General features: G+C 46.4%; 1 protein-coding gene across 2 annotated transcripts in view; it reads left to right on the top strand.

Annotated features, from left to right (window-relative positions):
• The window catches only part of SLC37A3 (solute carrier family 37 member 3), a 172,130-nt gene extending 146,373 nt beyond the window's left edge, over positions 1-25,757 (top strand). The window contains exon 16 of one of the 2 annotated variants that reach the window (XM_052638516.1): positions 25,588-25,757. The gene's annotated coding sequence lies outside the window, so the exon portion shown is untranslated. Of the gene's footprint in view, positions 1-1,203; positions 1,234-25,587 lie in introns of those variants that run through there. The other variant, XM_052638519.1, reaches the window with a different exon arrangement.
• The last annotated feature ends 673 nt before the right edge of the window (positions 25,758-26,430 follow it).

Raw genomic sequence — 26,430 nt, 5'->3', positions numbered from 1 at the left:
TTTCCAGTGGTCATATATGGACGTGATAGTTGGACTGTGAAGAAAGCTGAGTGCCGAAGAATTGATGCTTTTGAACTGTGGTGTTGGAGAAGACTCTTGAGAGTCCCTTGGACTGCAAGGAGATCCAACCAGTCCATTCTGAAGATCAGCCCTGGGATTTCTTTGGAAGGAATGATGCTAAAGCTGAAACTCCAGTACTTTGGCTACCTCATGTGAAGAGTTGACTCATTGGAAAAGACTTTGATCCTGGGAGGGATGAGGGGCAGGAGGAAAAGGGGACGATGGAGGATGAGATGGCTGGATGGCATCACAGACTCGATGGACGTGAGTCTGATTGAACTCCAGGAGTTGGTGATGGACAGGGAGGCCTGGCATGCTGCGATTCATGGGGTCGCAAAGAGTCGGACACGACTGAGCAACTGAACTGAACTGAACTGAAGCGTTGTTCGCTCAAGGGGAGGGGGAGGAGGATGTTCACTGGTTCTTGCTTCCTGAGAGTCACCATTGTCCCATGGTGAGGGGATTCCTGCAGGCTACCAATGACAGACAATAGCAGAGAGACCCTGGGCCAGAAAGCAAGAGATTTGGGGCACAGCTGAGACAAGGCATTGTAGATGACCCTCCCATGCAGCTAACTGTCAAAGCAAGAGCTGGAGCAGAGAGGGTGTGAGGCACAATGTCCCATCCGTGCAGGTGTTCAGCATCGCTAGGGGGACTTCCATCATCAGCGCTAACAGCACCAGGAGGAAGAGTTCTCCTAGGTTCTCCACCTATGGTTCCCACCATAGTGCTCAGCATCACGGGTGAGGTCATCTCTCACCTGCTCCTTGACCACTTCCACTGTAGCTAATCTCTTCTATGGGCAGGTACTGCCCTTCTCTTGTCTTCCCCGACAGCTCAGTTGGTAAAGAATCCGCCTGCAATGCAGGAGACCCCAGTTCAATTCCTGGGTCCGGAAGAGCTCCTGGAGAAGGGATAAGCTATCCACTTCAGTTTTCTTGGGCTTCCCTTGTGGCTCAGCTGGCAAAGAATCCACCTGCAATACAGGAGACCTGGGTTTGATTCCGGGGTTGGGAAGATCCCCTGGAGAAGGGAAAGGCTACCCACTCTAGTATTCTGGTCTAGAGAATTCCAAGGACATCCATGGGGTTGCAAAGAATTGGACATGACTTAGCGACTTTCACTTTCACCCTTCTCTTGCAGTTTTTATAATCAAGATGATTGCAAATGTCAGGATTCACCTTGATCAAAAGATAACCTTCTTTTTGGCTCATTTCGTAAGTATGGGAACCAATACAGCACTTTCCATCCCTGTTAGCTGCCCCAACAGCTCGGCTAAGGCATTAACCAGTGCCTGTGTGTCTTCACACTGACCAGTGTTTACCATCTCCCCACTTCACTCCTAGGACTGGGGTCACAGCTCGAGAGATGTTGTAGTCCTTGCATGATTGTGGAACTGCCAAGTTCAGACAGAGCTGTGTTTCCTAAGTTGTGTCTCATCTGTGGGAAGTAGGTGGAAATTTCCTACATTCTGGTCCCTTCCAGCCAGACTGAATTTGTTGCTTGAATGGAAAACTTTGCTGAAGTTTTCAGGATCCCATTCTAGCTATTTCTATCACTGTTGGATTCTAATCTCCTTATATTTATTCTTTTTGCCTCACTCATAGCTACTAAGTGTATTAATAATTTTACTGAGTTTCTATGGACAAGGTTAAGTAGTCTCTTTTCATGACTTCTTGCAATTTTCACTGACCCCTGTTTGAGTTTCTTAATCACACAACCTCAGGGGTTTTCTGAGGTTAAGGGAATAAGGCAGCTTGAAGGCTCAGGAAGTGGTTGGGCTTTGGGATTTCTGGAAATAGAGCCCATTTGTAGACTTAGACATTCTTGATGAGCCTATATTGGTGACTTAGATGACCTGGTACTCCAAGGACTGAGTAATGCAGCTAGGCTGGCCTTCTGCCTCAGGAAACACAGCACACAGGGGCTCTGAGAGTGAATGGAAGGTTGCTAGTCATACTTCCCAGGCCATAGAGTTGGGAATTATCCTTAGGGCCTAGAGAAAACTTTTGAACTTGCTCCTGATTTGTATCAATTATTTCAGATTAAGCTGCAACAACAGCAACTTAACCAAGATATACTAAATAGTCTAGTTGCTTTATGTCAGCTTCACCATCTTAAGGGACCTAAGCTCCTTCCAGAACTGTCTGCTCTCCCTAGATAGTGTGATACATCCTCATGGTCCAAATTGACTGCTGGAGCTCCAGCTATCACATCTGACTTCCAAGCAGTAGGACAAAGACTTTCTGGAAGAACCATACTATGCTTTTGCTTACAACTCATTGGCTAGAACTTAATGGCCAGATGAAGTTGAAGGAAGACTGGGAAAATTAATCCTTTAGCAGGGTATGGTGTTACTCAGAATAAATTTGGAGTTCTGTTATCCCAAGGGGGGAGAAGGAACATTACTGTTGGGTTGGGCAGGCAGCTAGAAGCCTGTATCAGAGAAAGCTGGATTTAGAAGCTGTAAAATTATCATCTTATTACAATTTATAATTCACTTCTTTGCGTGACCATAGACAGATCATTTTACTTCTTCGAGCTTTAGTATCTTCATAAAAAAAGTGAGACTTTATGATCAATAATTGAGGTTGTTAAATGGTTCCATGAAGTCCTGGGGTTTCTTGGAGTTGCCGCAGAGGTGAACGGGAGGTACCAGCTGAGGCAGGAGAGGAGCCCATGAACACCTCTCTTATCGGACTTGTTATGCGACCATGGAGCTCGGCAGCTCTAAGTCTCCATGGCCTGGGGGGAGACACTTAGGTGCAGAGTTTCTGGGTTTCAAGAGGAACAGACTGGACAGCTTATGTAGGCTCAGATTTCTTTGGTTCGGGGTACAGAGAGAGGCATTTCTGTAATTCTGAAAATCCAGGGAGGCTTCAGAAAAAAAGCCTGGTTATACTTTTATGAATCTGTAGGTAATCAGACATAATTTTCTTGACTCAGGGACTTAGGGTGTATTTCCTAAGGGCTAGAGTGAAGAGAGGAGAAGGCAATGGCACCCCACTCCAGTACTCCTGCCTGGAAAATCCCATGGGTGGAGGAGCCTGGTAGGCTGCAGTCCATGGGGTTGCTAAGAGTCGAACATGACTGAGAGACTTCACTTTCACTTTTCACTTTCATGCACTGGAGAAGGAAATGGCAACCCACTCCAGTGTTCTTGCCTGGAGAATCCCAGGGACGGGGGAGCCTGGTGGGCTGCCGTCTATGGGGTCGCACAGAGTCGGACACGACTGAAGCGACTTAGTAGTAGTAGTAGTGAAGAGCAAATGGTCTTCAGAATAAGATCCAGGCTTATTTTCTTCCTCTGCCATTTGCTGCTTATTCTCAATCTCTCTGAGTCTCAGTTTGCTGCTGCTACTGCTAAGTCGCTTCAGTCGTGTCCGACTCTGTGCGACCCCATAGACGGCAGCCCACCAGGTTCTCCCGTCCCTGGGATTCTCCAGGCAAGAACACCGGAGTGGGTTGCCATTTCCTTCTCCAGTGCATGAAAGTGAAAAGTGAAAGTGAAGTCTCTCAGTCATGTTCGACTCTTAGCGACCCCATGGACTGCAGCCTACCAGGCTCCTCCATCCATGGGATTTTCCAGGCAAGAGTACTGGAGTGGGGTGCCATTGCCTTCTCTGGAGTCTCAGTTTGCTCATCTATAAAATGGCGTTAATAATGCCTGCTGTGAGAATTAAATGTAATCAAGTATGTAATGATTAGTAGGCTGTGAACATTCAGATGAAAAAGAAAGGAAAAGTGTTAGCCACTCAGTTCTGTCCAGCTCTTTTCAACCCCAGAATATTCAGTTAGTTTACTTTAATGTTACCCCTTCATAAGAGGGTCCCCACCACTTAGGCGGCTAGGGTAGAGTAGAAAGGCCTAGTCTTATGGATTCTGCCAGTGAGTTTCAGTTAGCTCAAGATAAAAATGATGACACTGGGGCTTTGAAACATCACTTTGAGCACTGTCTGGGCCGAGCCCCTATCCCATAGGGTTTGTGTAGTGCTCTAGAACCAAACAAAATGAAAGTGAAAGTGTCAGTTGCTCAGTCACGTCTGACTCTTTGTGACTCCATGGATTGTAGCCCACAAGGCTCCTCTGTCCCTGGAATTCTCCAGGCAAGAATGCTGGAGTGGGTAGCCATTTCCTCCTTCAGGGGGTCTTCCCAACCTACGGATAGAACCCAGGTCTCTGCATTGCAAGCAGATGCTTTACTGCCTGAGCCCTTATGGAAGCCCAGGCCAGTTGGCCAGTTCAGTCACTCAGTCGTTTTCGACTCTTTGTGACCCGTGGACTGCAGCACACCATGCCTCCCTGTCTATCACCAATTCCCAGAGTTTACTCAAACTCATGTCCTTTGAGTCTGTGATGCCATCCAAACATCTCATCCTCTGTTCTCCCCTTCTCCTCTTGCCTTCAATCTTTCCCAGCATCAGGGTCTCTTCAAAGGAGTCATTTTTTTTTCACATCAGGTGGCCAGAATATTGGAGTTTCAGCTTCAACATCAGTCCTTACAATGAACGCTCAGGACTGATCTCCTTTAGAATGGACTGGTTGGATCTCCTTGCAGTCCAAGGGACTTTCAAGAGTCTTCTCCAACACCACAGTTCAAAAGCATCGATTCTTTGGCGCTCAGCCTTCTTTATGGTCCAACTCTCACATCCATACATGACCACTGGAAAAACCAGAGCCTTGACTAGATGGACCTTCGTTGTATGTTTTTAAACTCTTGCAACTTTCCTCTCTGCTGTTCCTGTCCCCCTTCCCGTGGCTGTCTCAGTTCTGCTCCTGAGGGCTGCCCCAGTTCTCTCTGATTTACGTGATCCCCCAAATTAGAACACATCCCCTCTGTCTTTATACCAAGAACATACCACTCACTCAGTGCAACCAGGTAAAGAGACATTATTCAAGTTTATAGATGCTTTCAGGGAATTACCTCACAGGTGAGAAAGCAGAAAGCATGGAGCGCCCTTCCCAGGGACCTGTGACCTGCCGGCCACTGGCCCTGTGGAATCTCTTCCCAGCACCTCTCTTCTTGGCCAGTCTCTCTTGCTTTGTGGCTGCAGCCTCCTTGCTTCCCACCTGGAATCTCCTCCCATATTTTAGCTTCTTTTAGTCAAAAGGCCCACCCCAATGTTCTGTTTTTGGGGTCACCAAAGGCCCATGAAAATAACTCTTACTCTTTACGCTGGGCAATTTCAGTTCCGTGTTGTCTCTTTTTGGCGAGGGCGAGGGTGGGTGCCTGGGGGTGCCCCCCCTGGACTTACCCAGCAGGCCCTTATTCCCCATTCCATCCCGGGGGCTTCATCATTAGCCACAGGAAACACTGGCAGATACTCTGAGTTCTACTCTTCTTTCATGAGTCAGTGATTTAAAGGAATATCCTAGGCTTCCCTCCCCACCGGGAGCACCTGTGGAAGGAGTATGATGTTTTCTAGCGCGAACTCTTGGGGTTGTGGTTTGTTTGTCTTGTTTGTTTCCCCCTTACATTTCTGTGACCTGTCTGCAGAGCTGACCCCTCAGACCACAAGTTCCTGCTCAACATCCTGACACTCTCCTCCTTGGGCTGTCGTCACCTTACTGTCTCATATTTTCTTGCTTCCTCTGTGCCTATTCTTTCTTGTCTCCTCCCAGAGCACCTCTTCATCTGATTGTTTCTTTTCTTTTTAAATTTTAATTTATTTTTTGGCCGCTGCACAACATGTAGGATCTTGGTTCCCTGTCCAATGACTGAACCTGTGCCCCTTGCAGTGGAATCTCAGATTGTTAACCACTGAACCACCGGAGAAGCCCCTAAAAAACTTTTATGTAAAAATACTTTCATGCTCTCCACCCCAAACTGTCACAACATTGTTAATCAGTTAGACTCCAATATAAAAGAAAGCTTCTTACTTTTAAAGGTTAAAAAAAAAAACTTTCAGACTTACCAAAAGCTGTTGCATAACAATTAAATATACTTGACACTCTGAACTGTACACTTGAAAAGTGGTTAAGATGGTAAGTTTAGTGTTATATGTTTCTTTATTACAATTTAAAATAATAAAAAAAAGAATGCTGTTTGAAGTCTTAGGCTTCCCAGGTCGCTCAGTGGTAAAGAATCTGCCTGCCAATGCAGGAGACACTAGTTTGATCCCATTGAGAAGATCCCCTGGAGAAGGAAATGACAACTCACTCCAGTATTCTTGCCTGGGAAATCCCATGGACAGAGGAGCCTGGCTGGCTACAGTTCATGGGGTCAAAAAAGAGTCGGACACGACTAAGTGACTAACATTTGAAGTCTTAGTTACATTGCAAAGGAAAGGAAGGGGTAGAAATGAGAGTTGAAATTTTTGGAAAACAACTCACAAGTCAGTTTGACACTACTTAGTAAATGCCTAGCCTTTAATACACACCTCAAAACAATTTGGGATTTACAGAAAAGTTGAAAACAATGCCACAAAGAATTCCAGAATATCTGTACCCAGGTTCCCCAAATGTTAACAGCTAACATTTTATCACATTTGCTTTATCCTTATCTGTTTACCTATCTATCTATCTATGTTACTTTTCCCCTGAACTATAGAGAGTAAGCTAGAGACATAATTCTCCTTTAGCTCTAAATACTTCTATTGGTATTTCCCAAAAAGGGCTTTCTCTTACACAGTACAGTGACAAAAGTCAGATCAAAATTATAAAACCCCTGATTTAGTACTAATGTCTATATTGACTATAAACTTTATCTCAAATTTTGCTAATTATCACAGAGCAATTGTATCAACTGGATCTCGTATTTCCTGCTACAGGATCTAATCTAGGATCATACACTGAATCCTTTAGTTATTATGTTTGTGACTTAGTCCCCTTTAATCTGGAACAGTTCCTTAGCCTTTTCATGCCTTTCATGATCTTGAAATTTTTGAAGAGCACAGGCCTGTTATTTTGCCCTGTCTTAGTTAAATTTTTGGAGAAGGCAATGGCAACCCACTCCAGTGTTCTTGCCTGGAGAATCGCAGGGACAGGGGAGCCTGGTGGGCTGCTGTCTATGGGGTCGCACAGAGTCGGGCATGACTGAAGTGACTTAGCAGCAGCAGTTAAATTTTTAGGTCTTTGAAATATCTCATCTTGTTTCTGGAGTTCCTCCTGGATGTCCTAGACCAATGAGAGCTGTATGCCAAAAACTGGCCACCCTGCCCCTAGGGATCATTTCTGTGAGTCACCAGAGTCTTGATTACTTTCCTAGCTAAATAAGAATGCTGTAGAATGTCCTTCGATATGGATTTGTCCTATGTTCCCTCATGATTAGGCTCAGATTATGAATTTTGGGCAGGAATGTCACAGGAGTGATGTTGTTTCCTTCCCAGTGATTCATATCAGGAGGCCCGCGATGTCTATTGGCCCCATTAGTGGCCATGTTCATTTTGATCACTGGGTGACGGTGGTATCTGGCAGGTGTCTCCACTGTAAAGTTACTTTTGTTAGTAACTTCAATGTTTTTACATTGTAAAGTTACATTCTGGTGATAATAAAAATGTCATGTATGGAAGACACTTTGAGACTATGTATGTTTCTTTTTCAATAATATTTTTCTTCATCATTTCATTTTAATTTACTTACTTTTGGCCATACAGCATGTTGGATCTTTAAGGTTCCCCAACCAAGGAGTGAACACACGTTCCTTGCAGTGGAAGCCTGGAGTCTTAACCACTGGACCCCCAGGGAAGTCCCAGGATTATGAAAATGCTTACGTCTTCATGCTCCCCCGTCAGCCTCCAGCTCTTCTCACTCGGCCATGCGCGTGGCTTCGGCTACTCTGGGTGCACCCCTCTCAGACCTCTGTCTTTGGCTGAGATGGCTCCTGCGGACACAACTCCCTCACCCGTGGCCGCCTTAGAGTCAGCACCGCTCTTCCTGCCCAGGGTCTTGTCTCTCATTCCTCCTCTGTTCCTTGATCACAGCTTATGGCACCACCACGTTCCCATCGTCCATCATCCTGGCCTCCAGACCCCTCCCCTTCCCCTCACACTTCACGCCCAGTCAACCACTAAGTCCCATTGATCTTACATTCCCAGTCCTTTTACTACTCCCTTGGTGCAAGCTGTTATCATCACATCCTTGGAATCCTGCCATGGTTGCCCCTTCCTGCCCAGGACCTGCCATCCCTCTCACTCATTCTCCATCAGGTGGCTGAGCAAGCTCCCCAGAGTATAGCCCTTGATCATGAAGAGCAGAGCAGGTGCCGTGCGTACCACTCAGACCCCCCGATGGCTCCCCATCGCCCTCAGGATGCCAACCAGCTTCTCTGTGATTGGGCCCTGCCTCTTCCTCCAAACTGCCCCAGTCACTTTGACCTTTTCAGTTTCCCCGAGGCTTTTCTCATGTGAGATCTGCCATTCCCGCTTGAACCCATTCACCAGCTCTTGTTGCCATTCAGGATGCAGCTTAGACTCTCTATCGCTCGCTGAGGAAGACAGTCCCTGCACCCCTGGACATGAATTAGATGCCTTTCTAGTGTTCCCCTAGTACCTTGAACTTGCTCCATCCCACTGTGACACTGATCACATTGGTAAAATGGATTAGATCTGCTTGGATACCTTCCAATGGGCTGGGAGCTCCCCTGGTCCAGGAGGCATGTCTCACCATTCCTTGTTGGGCAACTTGCACATTATCTGGCTCCAAAGCACGTGCTCTGTAAACATTTGTTGCCTGGATGAATAGATGAATGAGCAGAGGGGCGAGTGAAGGCAGGACTGACACGGCTGCAGGGTGGTGTTGATCTAGGAATGTAACCAAGTCTCTGGCGACTTAGTTTCTAGGGACAGGGGGGCCAGTTCTTGGGGTCCAGCTCTCACAGGTTTAGGGCATCCAGGGGGAACACCAGAAACAGGAAGAGATATTTCAGAGACCTAAAGATTTAATTAAGGCAGAACACTCATCAGATATGCACAGTGCCTGTGATCCAGCAGGACTGGGTTTCCAAGTTGTACATGACTTCAAAGCAACAGGTTTCCAAGGCCTGGGTGACTCAGATAGGGTTGGGCTCCTGAGTTCAGGAAGGTAAAGTGCCAAGTAAGAAAGCAATGAGCAAGCCTTCTGCCCAGGTGGCCAACCACATGGCCAAAACCCTCCATTGACTTGGCAGCCAGTTTAGCCTGTGGTTTCCTAGGGAACTGAGGGCCAATCTGTAGGACAGCTTGGCATGGAGCTGGGGACAGTTTTTGAGGGCCAGATGGCCAGACTCTGGGCGTTGTCAGTGTCACAGGGTGGGTAGATGAGGGTCTTCAGGTTAGGACTCAGCTCTAGGGCTGGGAGGGTCTGAGAAAGGCTAGAAACTCACCAGGTAAGGGGCATGGGAACACGTAAGATCTGGAGATGTCCATCACAGTTGGCAGTTAGGAATGTGCAGAGCCAGAGCCTGGTAGGGAGGCGAGGCCCCATGTCCTAAAGTCAAGGTAAGAAAGTGACTTAGAGACTTGGGAGTGACCACATGGTTGGCTTCTGGGTCTAAAATATTATTTGCCCCATGAAAGAAGGAACTTGTCTCTCTTTTTCTCTGCTGTAATCTGCACTGCTTAGAACACAGCCTGGAATGAAAGACACACTATCTCATTGAGAGCCAGTTATGGCTCTTGAAGGTCAGGGCTGATGGTGGCCCTTTCAGTCCCGGGAGACAGAGCAGTCTAATGAGAGAACTGACCAGATATTTTTTAAAAGTTTATTTACTAGGATTAATATCTACATGAAGCACGGATGGTAAAAAGTCATGAGGAATAAACTTGTAAACAGTCATGGTCCTGCTTCTTAGGTGGTGCTAGTGGTAAAGAACCCCGGCCGATGCAGGAGGCATAAGAGATGTGGGTTCGATCCCTGGGTTGGGAAGATTCCCTGGAGGAGGGCATGACAACCTACTCCAGTACTCTTGTCTGGAGTATCCCAAGGACAGAGGAGACTGACGGGCTACAGTCCATAGGGTCACAAAGAGTCAGACACGACTGAAGCGACTTAGGTCCCCAGCACCTCAGACGCCAAGCCCAGGTGTTAGAGGGTGAGGTTGTTTTGTCAGGGATGCCCCATTGCTAAGGCGACCTTGGAGGAGGGAGGCGGCTTCAGTAGGAAGCTGGTGGGCCAGGAGCGAAACTCTAGACCTGACTTGTCCTGAGAAGGCAGGAAATGACTAAAACTGAACCCAATCACCAGATAGTTTCTATCTGGATCTTACTCAGTGCATATGTAGATTAAAGGAGTTCCGAGCATGCGCACTGGCAGTCTGAAGCAGCCTGAGTTGCGTAACAGCGAGGGGAAACCGTTTGTCATATGCGGTTGGCGATGGGCGCAAAATACTCCATCTGTTGGATTTTTTCCCCAGTGGCAGCAAGAACTGGGAGGTAGGCACATCTGCACAGAGAACCGAGGGGCTGACAGACGAGAGGAAAGGCCTGTATTGCTTACATGAGCTAGCAGTGCAGGGAGGGAACCCCTGCCGCCAGGAACGAGGGACTCTGGACTCACAGGCTCCTGGGAGCTCTGGAGAAGAAGCCTCTGACATACAGGGGATGGGGAAGCTCAGGTCGGGACAGGGAGACAAGTTAGAGAACTGGGCAGACTAAAGCCAGGTCTAGGGAGAAGGCTGCATGAGAAGGAGGAAGAAATGGCAGGATCTGTTCCAGCCCAGCTCTGGAATGGGTACCCCATTCTCTGTAACATAAGTGACCCTCTTAATGCCTTTCAAGGCTTGGTATCACCGCCATCATCTTCATCTTCCTACCCTTCATCATCAAAGTACCATTTATTGAGGACTTCCTTTTTGTTCAGTTACCTCACTTAATTTGCACAAAAGTGCTGAGGCCGGAACTCCTTGAGGAAACAGGCTCAGAGAGGTTCAATGACCTGCCAGAGGTGACTGTTACTAGGTCCTTAGTTGGTGGGTTGCAGAGCCAGACTTTGCATTAAGGTCTGATGGACTCCAGACTCCGTAAGGTAGCTCAGAAGCTGGGGGCACGGACTGTGGAAACAGACTCGCTAGTTGTGTGGCCAGGGGCAACTCCCTGACTCAGTTTGCTCATCTGTAAATGGGAATGATGGTGATACTAGAACCAGTTCATAAGGTGCTACTGAAGAGCAAGTGACAAACTGGAAAATATACACAATGGATAATGTTTTAGAACAAAAAGTTTTGCAATATTTGGGACACACTTCTACTAAAAATTACTCTTTGCTTTGTCTGAAATTCTAATGGAACCGAACATCTGGTGTTTTATCTAGTCACCCTATGGAAGGGGGCTCCCAGGCAGGCTTGACCCCTTGTCCAGCTCAGAATTCTTGACTTTAGTGGAGCTGGGTCCTCCCTGGCCTCCCAGCCTCCTGGTTTCTGGTCCTTCACTTTCATGCCTCCAGCTCCCTCCCCTCCTGGCCTCCTGGCCTCAGGGCCTTTCCTTCCTTCCAGCCTCTTCCGGGGCATCTTCCTCCATCTTCCTGCATCTTCCTCTCGCTGATACAAGCCAGTCCATCAGCTGCTCATTCAGGTGCGTGACTCCTGTCTCTCTTAACTGGGCGCCACGAGCCTGTCACACAAAGCTCTGTCTTTCGTGTTCGGCACACGTACAAGTTTCAGTAAATTCTTGCTTCATGAGCAGTTACCGAAATGGAAGCAGCTTCCTCAGGGAGCCACTTCTGTTTTCCTAGAACGGCTGGGGTTGTGCAGGCAGACTAAACCAGAAAGTCTCTGTGTCTCTGGAGGACCCCAGTCAGCCCCCCTCCCTCTGCTCGGCAGCCCCGTTTCACTTCTCCTTCGCACAGAGGGGAGTGGCTTGGGCAGAAGTTTGTTTTTTCCTCCACCAAGGAAGTGGCCCCTCCCTTCCACTGCAGTAAGGAAACACAGCCCAGCCCAGGGACCCTTAGAACCCAGCAGGAGGGGGGGCCCTCACAGATGCTCGTCCAGCTTTGTCGCACCTCGTCTCCGGTGGCATCAGGCCTGCCTGGCTCCTTCCCCTGTTCCTTAGCCCAGGGTGGGTCCTTGGATGGACACCTTGCCCTTGATACTCTGCCCTTCCATGCTTGCCCTTGTCTTTCCTGGCCAGGTGTGGCCGTTGGAGGCTGCATCACTAAAGCCAACCTTCCAAAGAGTGAGCCTGAGTCACAGGAGGGCATATTAGAACACTTGTAGCTGGCCCTACCCATGGATTTTCGGATTCAGAAGTCTGCACTGTGAGAATTTGCATGTCTATCAAGTTCCCAGGTGATGCTGAGGCTGGACCCAGGGTCATGCTCTGGGACCCACTATGTGTACTAAAGTTTCTGGGTCAGCAGCAGGTTGAGCTTCTGAGAGGTGTTCTTGACTCTTGGCTTCCTGATCAGAAGACGAGGGATCCTGAGTTAGGATGACAGTCTTCCGCAGGCAAGTTTTTTATGGCTGGTGTCCCTGTAGCATGAAGGACTGAGTTCGGTTGTGGCAGAGCCACTTGGTAATCCTGTCTGGGCACACTGTCAGGAACCATGGAGTGGTGATCGAGGGATGCTTAGAGCTGGAAGGGCAAGACTTTCCCACAATGTATTTATCACCCAGTGGAGACACACAATGAGAAGTAGAAGTCACTTTCAATGTAATCACATCACTCAGTAGTGGGTTCTGAGGGTGCTGCTGGGAGCAGGTGGACTCAACTCTTGAGCTGAGTCCCTACCAGGAATTGCCCTCCTTGTTCAAGATACCTCCTTTCTCCAGGGACAGGTCACATCCCTTGACTGGTCAGTGCTGGGGTATGGCCTCCTTACCTCAGTTCTGGACACTCTGAGGGGCTATCCCAGCTCCAGATCTCCCTGCTGGGGAGTGAGGCCTTTTTTAATGACCTCTCACAGCTCAGCTCCTCCCTCTGCCTGAGTCTGCAGCCTTCACTCCTCGCCCATCATTAAACCTGAGAGCCTTCCCAGTAAACCTCCTGCGTGCCAGCGTGTGTCCGAGTCTGTGTGCCTGGGAAACTGAGACATCTGTCATTGTTTGGTCGGTAAGTCATGTCCGACTCTTTGTGACCCCGAGGACTGTTACACGCCAGGCTTCTCTGTCCTTCACCATCTCCTGGAGTTTGCTCAAACTCATGTCCATTGAGTCAGTGATGAATCCAACCATCTCATCTTCTGTTGCCCCCTTCTCCTCCCACCTTCAATCTTTCCCAGCATCAAGGTCTTCTCCAACGAGTCAGGCTCTTTGCATCAGGTGACCAAAGTATTGGAGCTTCAGCTTCAGCATCAGTCCTTCCACTGAATATTCAGGGTTGATTTCCTTTAGGATTGACTGGTTTGATTTCCTTGCAGTCCAGGGGACTCTCAAGAGTCTTCTCCAGCACCACAGTTCAGAAGCATCAGTTCTTCAGTGCTCAGCCTTCCTTATGGTCCAATACTCACATTCATACATGACTACTGGGAAAACCATCAGTTCAGTTCAGTTCAGTTGCTCAGTCATGTCCGACTCTTTGCGACCCCATGGACTGCAGCATGCCAGGCCTCCCTGTCCATCACCAACTCCCAGAGTTTACCCAAACTCATGTCCATTGAGTTGGTGATGCCATCCAGCCATCTCACCCTCTGTCATCTCCTTCTCTTCCTGCCCTCAATCTTTCCCAGCATCAGGGATTTTTTTAAATGAGTCAGTTCTTTGCATCAGGTGGCCAAAGTATTGGAGTTTCAGCTCCAACATCAGTCCTTCCAATGAACACTCAGGACTGATCTTTAGGATGGACTGGTTGGATCTCCTTGCAGTCCAAGGGACTCTCAAAAGTCTTCTCCAACACCACAGTTTAAAAGCATCCATTCTTCAGTGCTCAGCTTTCCTGTTTATCTCTAAATCTGGGGAAGGTAGGCCAGAGAATGAACACTTCTAGAAGTCAGAGGAGGGTTCTGTCTTTAGGACCTGGTATTCATATGAAGAAGATGGGGCAGTGATAGGGTCTGGAAGCATTTTCCTGCCCTCTGCACTGGCTCCTTGCTCCTGAGACCCTGGAAGCCTGAGATTTATAGCTTGCTCCTCTCCTGGGACTTTAACTCAGTCCATCTGCTCACTCCCCTTCCACCCAGACTCTGGTTCCTTTCGCATTCTTCCTTGTACTAAGTCCTAAGGTATTACTACAGAGAAGATACTCATCTGTCAGTCATGACCTTTTATCACCGTAAAAGCCACTTGGGTAGATACCATCATCAGGAAGAGATGTCTGGAAGGAAAACAACACTGAAACTATGCAGGGAATCTTTGAAGGGGTTCCCTGATAAGGCGCTGTGAGCATTTACAAAAAACAAAGAAGCTCTTGAAACATGAGGTGCCCAAAGGACTTCAAGATGTAAGGATTGCTGTCCTTGATCAGAATGACTTCTGGGCTTCCGTGGTGACTCAGTGGTGAAGAATCCACCTGCCAACGTGGAAGACATGGGTTCAATCCCTGGTCCGAGAAGGTCACACATGCCACGGAGCAACTAAGCCTGCGTACCACAACTACTGAGCTTGTGCTCGAAGAGTCACGGAGCCGAAACTACTGAGCCCATGAGCTCTGCAACAAGAAACAGGAGAAGCCACCACAATAAGTAGCCCCTACTTGCTGCAATTAGATTATAAAAAAAAATAAAAAGAGAGAGAATGACTTCTGGGTTGAACTAGGGAAGCTCTGCAAAGGCAGACAGGAGGACTAGCCTCTGGGCTTGCAGTAGGCTTTAAACAGACATTGACTGAGTAAGGAAATGTAGGCTGGGTTGATCTCTCTGTCAGATATCTCTTCCTGAGAAACACTGATGATGTCAGCTAATTTTTAAAAATATATTTATTTTAACTAATTAATTTATTTGGCTGTGCTGGGTCTTAGTTGTGGCACTCAGGACCTTTGATCCTTGTTGGGCCATGTGGGCTCTTCAGCTGGGGCATGCGAACTCCTATTTGCAGCTCATGGGATCTAGCTCCCAGATCAGGGATTGAATCTAGACCCCCTGCATTAGGAGTAGGGAGTCGTAGCCACTGGACTACCAAGGCAGTTCCAATGTCAGCTGATTTTGAGACTAAAAATATTCCCACCATGCTTCCATGAGACCTTTGCAAATAGTGGCCCCCGAAGATTCCAGAGACCCCCAACCCCCACTGAATCCTACAGAATGTGAAAGAGGAAGTCCATTTGGAAAGTGTATCTGAGAAGGAGTCCTCAACTGCCTCTCCCCAAAGCTTTCCTAACCCTCCCACCCTTGGGCAGACTCAGCCTGCCCTCCCCTAGAACGGCACCACCCCCCCAGGGCCTCCTCTGAATACCAGGCTCTGCTAACGTAACTCTGCACTGCACTTACTTCTGGACCAGTTTCTCCTCCCCGGCCTGTGAGCTCCAGAGGGGCAGGGGCCATGCCTGCATTTACGTCCATGACCACAGTGCCTGGCACACTAGGTGGAGGGGGAGCATTAATATTTATTGAGTGAACCAACAAATGACATACGTTTCTTCCAGAAATAATCTACGGTGGGAAAGATAGGGCAATTCATTTTGTGTGTCTGTGTTCAGTTCAGTTCAGTTGCTCAGTCGTGTCCGACTCTTTGCGACCCCATGAATAGCAGCATGCCAGGCCTCCCTGTCCATCACCATCTCCCGGAGTTTACCCAAACTCACGTCCATCGAGACGGTGATGCCATCCAGCCATCTCATCCTCTGTCGTCCCCTTCTCCTCTTGCCCCCAATCCCTCCCAGCATTAGAGTCTTTTCGAATGAGTCAACTCTTTGCATCAGGTGGCCAAAGTATTGAAGTTTCAGCTTTAGCATCAGTCCTTCCAAAGAACACCCAGGACTGATCTCCTTTAGAATGGACTGGTTGGATCTCCTTGCAGTCCAAGGGACTCTCAAGAGTCTTCTCCAACACCACAGTTCAAAAGCATAATTCTTCGGCATTCAGCTTTCTTCACAGTCCAACTCTCACATCCATACATGACCACTGGAAAAACCATAGCCTTGACTAAACGGACCTTTGTTGGTAAAGTAATATCTCTGCTTTTGAATATGCTATCTAGGTTGGTCATAACTTTCCTTCTAAGGAGTAAGTGTCTTTTAATTTCATGGCTATAATCACCATCTTCAGTGATTTTGGAGCCCCCCAAAATAAAATCTGACACTGTTTCCCCATCTATTTCCCATGAAGTGATGAGACCAGATGCCGTGATCTTCGTTTTCTGAATGTTGAGCTTTAAGCCAACTTTTCCACTCTCCTCTTTCACTTTCATCAAGTGGCTTTTTAGTTCCTCTTCACTTTCTGCCATAAGGGTGGTGTCTTCTGCATATCTGAGGTCATTGATATTTCTCCCAGCAGTCTTGATTTCAGCCTGTGCTTCTTCCAGCCCCGTGTTTCTCATGATGTACTCTGCATATAAGTTAAATAAGCAGGGTGACAATATACAGCCTTGAGGTACTTCTTTTCCTATTTGGAACCAGTCTGTTGTTCCATGTCCAGCTCTAACTGTTGCTTCCTGACCTGCATATAGGTTTCTCAAGAGGCAGGTCAGGTGGTCTGGTATTCCCATCTCTTTCAGAATTTTCCACAGTTTATTGTATGTTAGTCATAGTCATATCCGACTCTTTGCCACCCCATGCTGTAGCCCGCCACGCTCCTCTGTCCATGGGATTCTCCAGGCAAGAATACTGGAGTGGGTTGCCATGCCCTTCTCCAGGGGATCTTCCTGACCCCAGGGATCAAACCCAGGTCTCCTGCATTGCAGGCGGATTCTTTACCATTTGAACTAGCTGGGAATGGATGAAACTTTATTCTTCCAAAATCCTTGAAGGTGATAAAACGGAAACAAAGAAAAAAGCTGACAATGTAAGCGGGAGCACACAAAACAAGACTGATTAGAAAACTGGGGAGAGAAAAAACAAGATGTTCTCTCTGAATGTGGGTTCGTTTTATTCTCAGCTCCTTTTCTGGAAACCAGGGCTTTCTGTATCTTTTTGACACAGTGGAGGACACTGAATACAGAGAACATAATGACTTTCTTTGTTTTACTATGAAGCTGACCCCCACCACCCACCTCCAACCCCCAGTTCTTAGATTTTGTCTGATTCTCATAAAACAGGCAAAAACCGACAAGTCAGTTTCCTTTGACATGAGTTTCGTTCACAACAAGAATTCAAAACATATACCAAGAAAGTCAACTGATGAATTTACAGCTAATGCTTAGGTAAGCTGTGCTCTTGCAGTTGCTATATAAAGCATTCGATGAGACGTTATGGGCTTCCCTGGTGGCTCAGTGCTAAGAATCCTCCTCTAATGCAAGAGACCCAAGTTCAGTCCCTAGGTTGGGAAGATTCCCTGGAGAAGGAAATGACAACCCATTCCAGTATTCTTCCCTGGAGAATTTCATGGATGGAGGAGCCTGGTGGTCTATATACACAGCACATTTTAATGTTCCTGAATATCAAAGTGATTTCAGCGTGCAAAAGGGCATTTGTATATCTTTCCCATTAAATGTATTTCTCTTTTCCTAAGTGTCCCTGTTTCCTTTTTATTCCCCAGAGACATTTGTCATGTCTTCAGGTTTTTGTATCAATCTGCCACTCAAACAGGACTTCCTTGGTAGTTCAGTGGTTAAGAATCTGCCTGCCAATGAGGGGTGCGTGGGTCTGATCCCTGGTCTGGGAAAATCCCACATACTGTGGGGCAACTAAGCCCTCGTGTTTCAACCACTGAGCCTGCACACCCTAGAGCCCATGCTCTGTGACGTGATAAGCCACCACAACTAGAAAGTATTCTTTACTCGCTGCAACTAGAGAATGCCCAGGCAGCAACGAAGACCTAGCGCAGCCAAATAATAATAATAAATAAAGGAACATGGAAGGAGAAAGTTTTGGAAAATAAAAGACTAACAGTTCAGATTTACCGAGATTTGCTATGTCCCAGGGTCTTTCTAAACATGTTATACTGCTACCTCATTGAATCTTCACAGCAACCTCGTGAGGCAGGTTCTGTGAACTCACCGACCATGCATGTGGGAGTTTCGCCCAAGATCACGCTGGTGTTTGTTGATGGTGCTGGAGCGTGAACTCTAGTGGGTGATGCTCTGAGCCTGTGCTCTCCTCTACCGTAACATCCTACCTGCCTTCTGTGATCAAGATGAGGAACAGAGCAAAGGGAGGCTCTTGCTTCAGCCCAGTTAATGAGAACTGATACATGATTACCTTGCATGGAGGATGTCTTTCCCGGGTGCTACTGAAAGGAGATCCAACCAGTCCATTCTAAAGGAGATCAGCCCTGGGTGTTCTTTGGAAGGAATGATGCTAAAGCTGAAGCTCCAGTACTTTGGCCACTTCATGCGAAGAGTTGACTCATTGGAAAAGACTCTGATGCTGGGAGGAATTGGGGGCAGGAGGAGAAGGGGATGACAGAGGATGAGATGGCTGGATGGCATCACTGACTCGATGGATGTGAGTTTGAGTGAACTCCAGGAGTTGGTGACGGATAGGGAGGCCTAGTGTGCTGCAGTTCATGGGGTCGCAAAAAGTTGGACACGACTGAGCAACTGAACTGAACTGAACTGACTGAGCTTGTCTGCTCTGATGCTTCTTGGCTGTCTCCACCCTCAGAGTCACCAGTATTTAACACAGAAAAAAAGATTCTATATCTGGTTCTCACCCTCTCTCTCTTACTCTGTTGCTGTCTATTTCAAGGCTTTCTGTTGGATTCTCATCAAAAGAAAATCTCTTCTACTGATCCTTAATAGACACTTGAACTTCCTTCTCCCCTCCCCAGCCTCCCTATTGTTCCCAGACAGAGAACCACTGAAAACAATTGAAAGGTCAGAGGTCAATGACAGGAGTCAAAGGATGCTGGCCTGGCCCCCTAAACAATGGTTGAGGGTCAGACAAATGAAAACAGAAGGGTGGTAAAAACTTCTGCATCTGTGAACCAATTAATTAGACCCCGTGTCCCTGTGGCGTGTGTGCAGGACGCCTCAGGTCCCATGTGGGCAGCGCTAATGAAACAGCGCTAAGGTGAAGGCTTCACGGAGAGACTGAGCTTTCCGGAAAAATGCATGGCCTTTCAGAAACCTATCTTATTCATATATTCCATTCATGATTCCAATCAATATTTGCGGTCTGCCTGGTGTGAGCAGGGCACAAGGAGGAGGTGGTGGTGGTAGCTTAGTCAGTCGTGTCTGACTCTTTGCGACCCCATGGACTGTAGCCCGCCAGGCTCCTCTCTGCACGGGATTCTCCAGGCAAGAATACTGGAGCGGGTTGCCATTCCCTTCTTCAGGGGATCTTCCCGACCCAGGGATTGAACCTGGGTCTCCTGCATTGCACGTGGTCTCTTTAACCAACTGAGCCACCAGGGAAGCCGTAAGGAAGAGGGGATGAGGCCATGCTATCTGTGAAGTCAGGGAACTTCAGGTGACCTGTTCTCCACCAGGGCGTAGAGGGTGTCAGCTCAGCAGGAATGAGCACCTGTGACCTCTCATCTATTCTGTGCTCCTTTTATTCACCATCCAGTGTTTCAGGCTAGACTCTGGCATGCACAAGACACCTTCTCTACTTTCCTTTCCAGGAGTGAGGGCATTTTGTTCTGGAAAGAGAGGCTTTGAGGCCTGCCAACCTAGGGCAACTCAGACCTCAAAAGCCAAACAGGTTTGGGCTCTATATTCAAACTCTTGTCCAAACTCTTTAATTTTTTTTGCCACACTCTGTGACATGTGGGATCTTAGTTCCCTGACCAGGGATCCAACCTGTGTCCCCTGCAGTGGGAGCTGGGAGTGTTAAGCACTGGACCACCAGGTAAGCCCCTAGGCTATGGCTTCTGAATCTAGAAAAAGAGGAAGTCTGGGAGAGGGAGTTCAGAGGGTGGATGAGGTATGGCCTCCATCTGCCCTGGGCTGTGAGGATCTCTAGCAAGCCTTTTGCATCCTTCATCCAGGATGTGTTGTTTTCTCCCTGGGAACTGTTTATTGAGTCCAAATAACTGCTGGCTGGATTCCTGGCCATGCTCTGCCCGTTCAGCAAACGCTCTGTGTTGTTCTCATGGCAGAGGGGTGATTTCTGGTCTTCGAGTAACCAGGGGTGCAAGAAAAAGTCATGTTTGAAGCTGGAAAAAATTCCTCACTCCAAAATTTTCCTTGGGACACAGTATTTAAACTTCTGTCACTGACGAGACTTTGCTCCTCATTTTCCTGAATGACTCAAATGTTTGCTTCAGACAATGGCAGAGTGTATCTTGCTTGAATCATTGGATTTCTGTTATTTTTGTAAGATGTGGGTGGGCAATATGACTCAGTATTTTTCCAAGAGATGTAAAAATTATATTGCCTATTTTGGATCATTTCGTGCTGAGATCTGAAGCCTTTTTCGTGAATTTCAAATCTTGGAGCTTGGGAAATTTTTGTTTTCGTTTTGCTTCTCGATCATTTCAGATCTTTCCCAGATAAAATGTTAAAGGAAAATGACTTTAAATTACTGAGCCATAGTTCTAAGTTGTGAAACATATTTTGAATTATAACCTATCCTACATTTGAAAAATAAAAAATTTGCTGAATCTAGGAGTGTGTTTGCCATCTTGGTTATAAAAAAAAATTGGGGAATGTGGGGTAAGTAGTAATTTGAAGATCATCTAATTCAAAACCTTATGTGTGGACTTCCCTGGTGATCCAGTGGTTGAACGTCCACCTGCCAATGCAGGGAACATGGGTTTGATCCCTGGTCTGGGAAGATCCTACATGTCATGGGGTGACTAAACCTCTGAGCAATAATTAGTGAGCCCATGGTCTGTAGCTCGTGAGCTGCAGCTACAGAAATCTGCCCACCCTAGAGCCCAGACTTCACAAGTGAAGCCACCAGCCATGAGAAGACCAGTGCAACCACAACCAGGGAGTAGCCTGTGCTCCTTGCAACTAGAGAAAGCCCGTGCCTAGCAATGAAGACCCAGCACAGCCATAAATAAATAAAACCTTATGTGGGCACTTCTCTTTGGTAGCTGAGTTCTCTCTGAATGCATTAGGTGATGGAGAGCTCTTTGGGTACGAGGCAGTACCACTTCTGCACAATACTTTCACACAATACTAAAACCTGCCTCCCTGTGCCTTCCAAACCCTAGTTCTGATTCCTATTCTTCATGAATCTCTATTGTAACAGTGTGATAGGTTTTAAAACACTTACTGCTGTATTTTCCTTCTTGATAAGTCAAGTCCTTTAGTGGTCTTTCCAGTATCAATATCAATATTAATGGTAAGATAAGAGTCTGAGGCTTAGTGTCTCCAGGGAGGATAGTGTTATCTGATGAATTGTGACCCCTCTCCCGCCACCCAATTCAGCTGTTGAGGTACTAACCTCCAGTACCTCAGAATGTGACTGTATCTAAAGATAATATCTTCAGAGATGATGAAGTTAAGACAAGGTCTTTAGAGTGGGCCCTGATCTGATCTTACTGGTGTCCTCAGAAGAAGAGGAAAATTTGGACATACAGAGAAGCACCAGGAGCATGAGAGCACGGAGGGACAGCACAAGGATGGTGGCCTCCAAGCCGAGGAAAGAGGCCTCGGGAGAAAGCACTCCTGCCAACACCTTGATCTTGGACTTTAAACCTCCAGAACCACGAGAAAGTGATTTCTATTGTTTACGGTTCCCAGTCAATGGCATTTTGTTGCAGCGCTCCTAGCAAATGAATATAGATTTGGCAACTAAGAATAAGGAAGCCATGCCACTAGGGCAGTGATGTTCAGATAGGAGGAATGGAGGGGAACACGAAGTGCAGGAGAGCCACTGCGCAGAACTCCAGCGGAGCGTGGAGAATGAGTGTGGCCCCAGGGCTCTCGCTGTCCCCATACTCAGCTTGCCTCCAGCCTAGAGTTGGCCCTGAGGGGAGCCACTAAGGGGCAGCAGAAACATCTCCAAAGCACTGGAGCAGAGGCAAATTTACCATGAAGCTAATGAAGCTTACGTCTCAGGGCCCCTAACTTGTTGGCGCTTCTTCCAATGTCTGAGGAGGTGCCCTAGCAGAGTGTTCACATAGTCGTGTTTTTTAAAATTGAAAAGGAACTTCCCTGGTGGTCCAGTGTTTAAGAATCCATCTTGCCCTTGATTGAGGGAAAGGGATGTGGGTTTGATCCCTGGTCGGGGAACTAAGATCCTACAAGTTGAGGAGCAGCTAAGCCTGCACGTGGCAACTAAGACCCGATGCAGCTGAATAAATAAAATATATTTTTTTTAATTGTCAAAAGACATTTTTACTGCAGTTGGTTAAAACTGCTGCCTCTTTCCGCTTGGACTTTCTCTCCATCACACTTATCCTCCTGTTGAGAATAGCTACAGCTAAGAAAAATTTGAGGTGGAGTTTCATTTTGTTTGCTTTTGTGGAACATATTTGTGTGCGTTGTAGTCATGTCTGTGTGCAGTTATTTGATGGCTAGCTGTCCTGGGGTAGGAATGGCCACCAGGTTGCGGTGCGCTAGCGAATGTTTAGCAGCGGATTTGTGGTGTTGGCTGATTTCCGAAGCAAAGACATCACTAGACGGCAACGGTCCATCTAGTCAAAACTATGGTCTCTCCAGTGGTCATGTATGGATGTGAGAGTTGGACCATAAAGAAGGTTGAGCAACGAAGAATTGATGCTTTTGAACTATGGTGCTGGAGAAGACTCTTGAGAGTCCCTTGGACTGCAAGGAGATCCAACCAATCAACCCTGAGGGAAATCAACCCTGAATATTCATTGGAAGGACTGATGCTGAGGCTGAAGCTCCAACACCTTGGCCATATGATGCGAAGAGCCAGTTCATTGGAAAAGACCCTGATCTGGGATGATGGACAGCAAAAGGAGAAGGAGGGCAGCAGAGGATGAGATGGTTGGATGGCATCACTGACTTGATGGGCATGAGTGTGAGCAAGCTCTAGGAGTTGGTGATGGACAGGAAAGCCTGGCCTGCTGCAGTCCATGGTGTAGCAGAGTTGGACACGACTAAGCGAATGAACAACTATAGCAATGTGGTGTAAATACTCCCACTGGTGCACATTTCAAGCTGTCAATGTGACATCACTGTAAGCAGAGCTGGAAAGAGGACACACCATTATATAGCATTCACATCCAATAGACTCAATAGATGTAAATAACCTTAACAGCATAGTAATGGTAAAATGCAGTGAGATAATTGGGAGATCATGAATTTTGAGTATTTATTATCTTTTAGTTATTATTTATTTATTTAACTTTTAATAATGTCTCCGTTTAACAACAGACTCCTCAAATTTCTGAAAACCTGACAATGGAGTCCTGTGAGCCAGAAGGAGCTGGCTTCATCACAGGGCTGTGAACCAGCACGTGTCTACTGCCCACTTTGTAGATTCACCCTGTTTTATGTCAGGAAGGGGCAGGGCTAGAATCAGGAATTTGCTATGAAACATGTGAATAAGGGAGGAGAAACTAGGTTTTTAAATATCTGGAACCAGAAGCTAGTCTGGAAAATTCTTTCAGTCATCAGGTATATAAATTTGCACATACATGATTTGGTTCTCATCAATGCCTAGTTGAAATGATAGCTCTTGCCTGTCAAGAATATGACTGATAATGCAGTTTGTACACTTATAAATTCTCTGTAGAGTTAAAAGGAAATTTTGATGGTTCTTAGCCCCTATCCACTTTCTTCTCTCATATCTTCTCCAACAACACTCCCTTTTGCTTTTTCTACCCTAGCCACTCTGGCCTCCTTGCTGTTCCTGGAATTTACAGGGTATATTCCTGCTCCAGAGCCTGTGCACTAGCTCTTTTTTCTGGAATACTTGGCCCAGGTAGCAAGACTCCCAGTCCTTCATCATTATCATGTATAAGTCATTCAGTCACTTTCTCATGAGGCCTTCCCTCAGTCTAAAGCTACCATCTGTCAGCCCTCACACTCAGTTGTCCCCTTGTCCTTCCCTTTGTTCAGTTGCTAAGTAGTGTCTGACTCTTTGTGACCCTGTGGACTGTAGCGTGCCAGGCTCCTCTGTCTTCCATTACCTCCTAGAGGTTTGCTCAAATTCATGTCCACTGAGTTGGTGACACTGTCTAACCATCTCATCCTCTGCTGCCCTCCTTCTCCTTTTGTCATCAATCTTTCCCAACAGTAAGGTCTTTTCCAATGAGTTGCTCTTCACATCAGGTGGCCAAATTATTGGAGCTTCAGCTTCAGCATCAGTCCTTCCAGTGAATATTCAGGGTTGATTTCCCTTAGGATTGACTAGTTTGATCTCCTTGCAGTCCAAGAGACTCTCAAGAGTCTTCTCCAGCAATATAATTTTGAAAGCATCAATTCTTCAGGGCTCAGCCTTCCTTATGGTCCAACTCTCATATTTGTAAATGACTACAGGAAAAGCCCGGAGAAGGCAACGGCACCCCACTCCAGTACTCTTGCCTGGAAAATCCCATGGATGGAGGAGCCTAAAAGGCTGCAGTCCGTGGGGTCGCTGAGGGTCAGACAGGACTGAGTGTCTTCACTTTCACTTTTCACTTTCATGCATTGGAGAAGGAAATGGCAACCCACTCCAGTGTTCTTGCCTGGAGAATCCCAGGGACAGGGGAGTCTGGTGGGCTGCCGTCTATGGGGTCGCAAAGAGTCGGACACGACTGAAGCGACTTAGCAACAGCAGCAGCAGCACAGGAAAAGCCATAGCTTTGGCTATATGGACATTTTCTTGGTTGAAATTTATTTATAAGAGCTTATTGCCTAGGATGTGAGCTTCCTATATTAGGATGCAAGTTCCATGAGGACAGTCAATTTTTTTCTAACTTTTTAAAGTTCACTGCTGTACCCCTGGCTCCAAGAAGAGGGTCTGAGACACAATGGTAATGAATTCTTGTGATCTACTAGTCTAGTAATCAGAAAAGAAAGTCAAATTGAAATCGTAACGGCTCCTGCTGATCTCTATCTCCCTCGTTTCCTTTTTTGCTTAACTGCTTTGTAATTTTAGAAATAATGCATGCACATAACAAAATTAGAATGATACAAAAAAGTATAAAATAAAAGTATAAGATGGAAAATAAACTTCACATTCCCTTCCCTGAACTGCTCCCTCAGACTCACTCCTCAGAAGCCCCCACTGTGAAGATTTTCTGCTTTACATTTTATGGTAGTTATGATACACACTGACATAATTTGTTTATGACTGTTTCTTGAATTATCAATGTAGAAAGTATCTACTAATTCCCTGCTATGCAAATAAAGAATTTAACATATCTATAATGCTGCCTACTCTCCCTAATCAGTTTTATTAGATATATTATTTCAGTTCTTTACATCTTCTATGGGATATCTTATAACCTCACATAAAACACTAAAGCCTTTTTTCTGGGTTTATCAAATTCAGACAGATCCTATTGAATCTCTGCGGACAGATGAAGAAATTTGCACATTTCCTTTCCTTTCTTTTCTTTTCTCATCTGTCTCTCATTTCTTTATTATACATTTTTTTATGTTATCAAGATTTAAAATATACATTCTGTTCTGTAGCCATAAGTCAAGTTTTCCATGTTTTGACTGTAGACTGATTCTAAAAATAAAAATCATGTAAAAAGCCATAACAGTATTGTAATTATTTGAATATTATTCAGGGACTTCCCTGGTGGTTCCCTGGTTGGGAATCCACCTGCTGGTTCAGGGGACACGAGTTCCATCCCTGGTCTGGGAAGATCCTACATGCCGTGGAGCAACTAAGCCTGTGCACCACAACTACTGAGCCCGTGCTCCAGAACCCGTGAGATGCAACAGAAGAAACCGCTGCCACTGGAAGCCTTTGCACTGCCACTAGAGAAAAGCCCCTGCTCGAGCCCAGCTAGAGAAAAACCTGCACAGCAATGAAGACCCAGCAGAGCCAAAAATAAATAAACAAATGGTATTCACCATTGAACCAACAGTGATTAGCTCTGTAGGGTAAGAATGTAATCCAATGTTATGAAATCTTTGAAGCCTAAAGAAAAATCACAGATGCATTAATCTTCTTTTACTTCTAGGTCATTGTCAGCTACCATTGGTTCTGATTTTTTAAGTCACTCTATTTCTTGGAGTTCCTGATTTATTTTTCTGGAAGTTCTGGGGTTTTGGGTTTTTTTGTTTGTTTTTGAAAACCACTCGTATGATACTTTTTTTTTTTCCATGCAGGGTAAGTGTCAAATTTTCTAAGTTCTGACAAGTCCAGAAACATTGGTTTGCACTTCTATTTAATTGACTGTTTGGTTGAGTATAGAATTTTAGGTTCAAAGTCTTTGCTTCTCTAAGCTTGGAAGCAGGGCTGTCTTCACTCCAAGGAAGAGAGCAGCATGAAATACAACAAGCATTGGTAGCTGAGAGTGACCTGGAAATAACTGAAGTACCATTAAAGAAGCCTTATATTTAGAAGGGCCCTTGTTTGGCTTAAGTCTCTCCTGTCCCAACTTGGAAATCTTGTATCTATTTAT

This window comes from Budorcas taxicolor, chromosome 4 (assembly GCF_023091745.1).
Source record: "Budorcas taxicolor isolate Tak-1 chromosome 4, Takin1.1, whole genome shotgun sequence".
Lineage (NCBI taxonomy): Eukaryota > Metazoa > Chordata > Mammalia > Artiodactyla > Bovidae > Budorcas > Budorcas taxicolor.
Note: the sequence above shows the minus strand (reverse complement) of the source record. Positions and strands in the feature narration are given on the sequence as shown.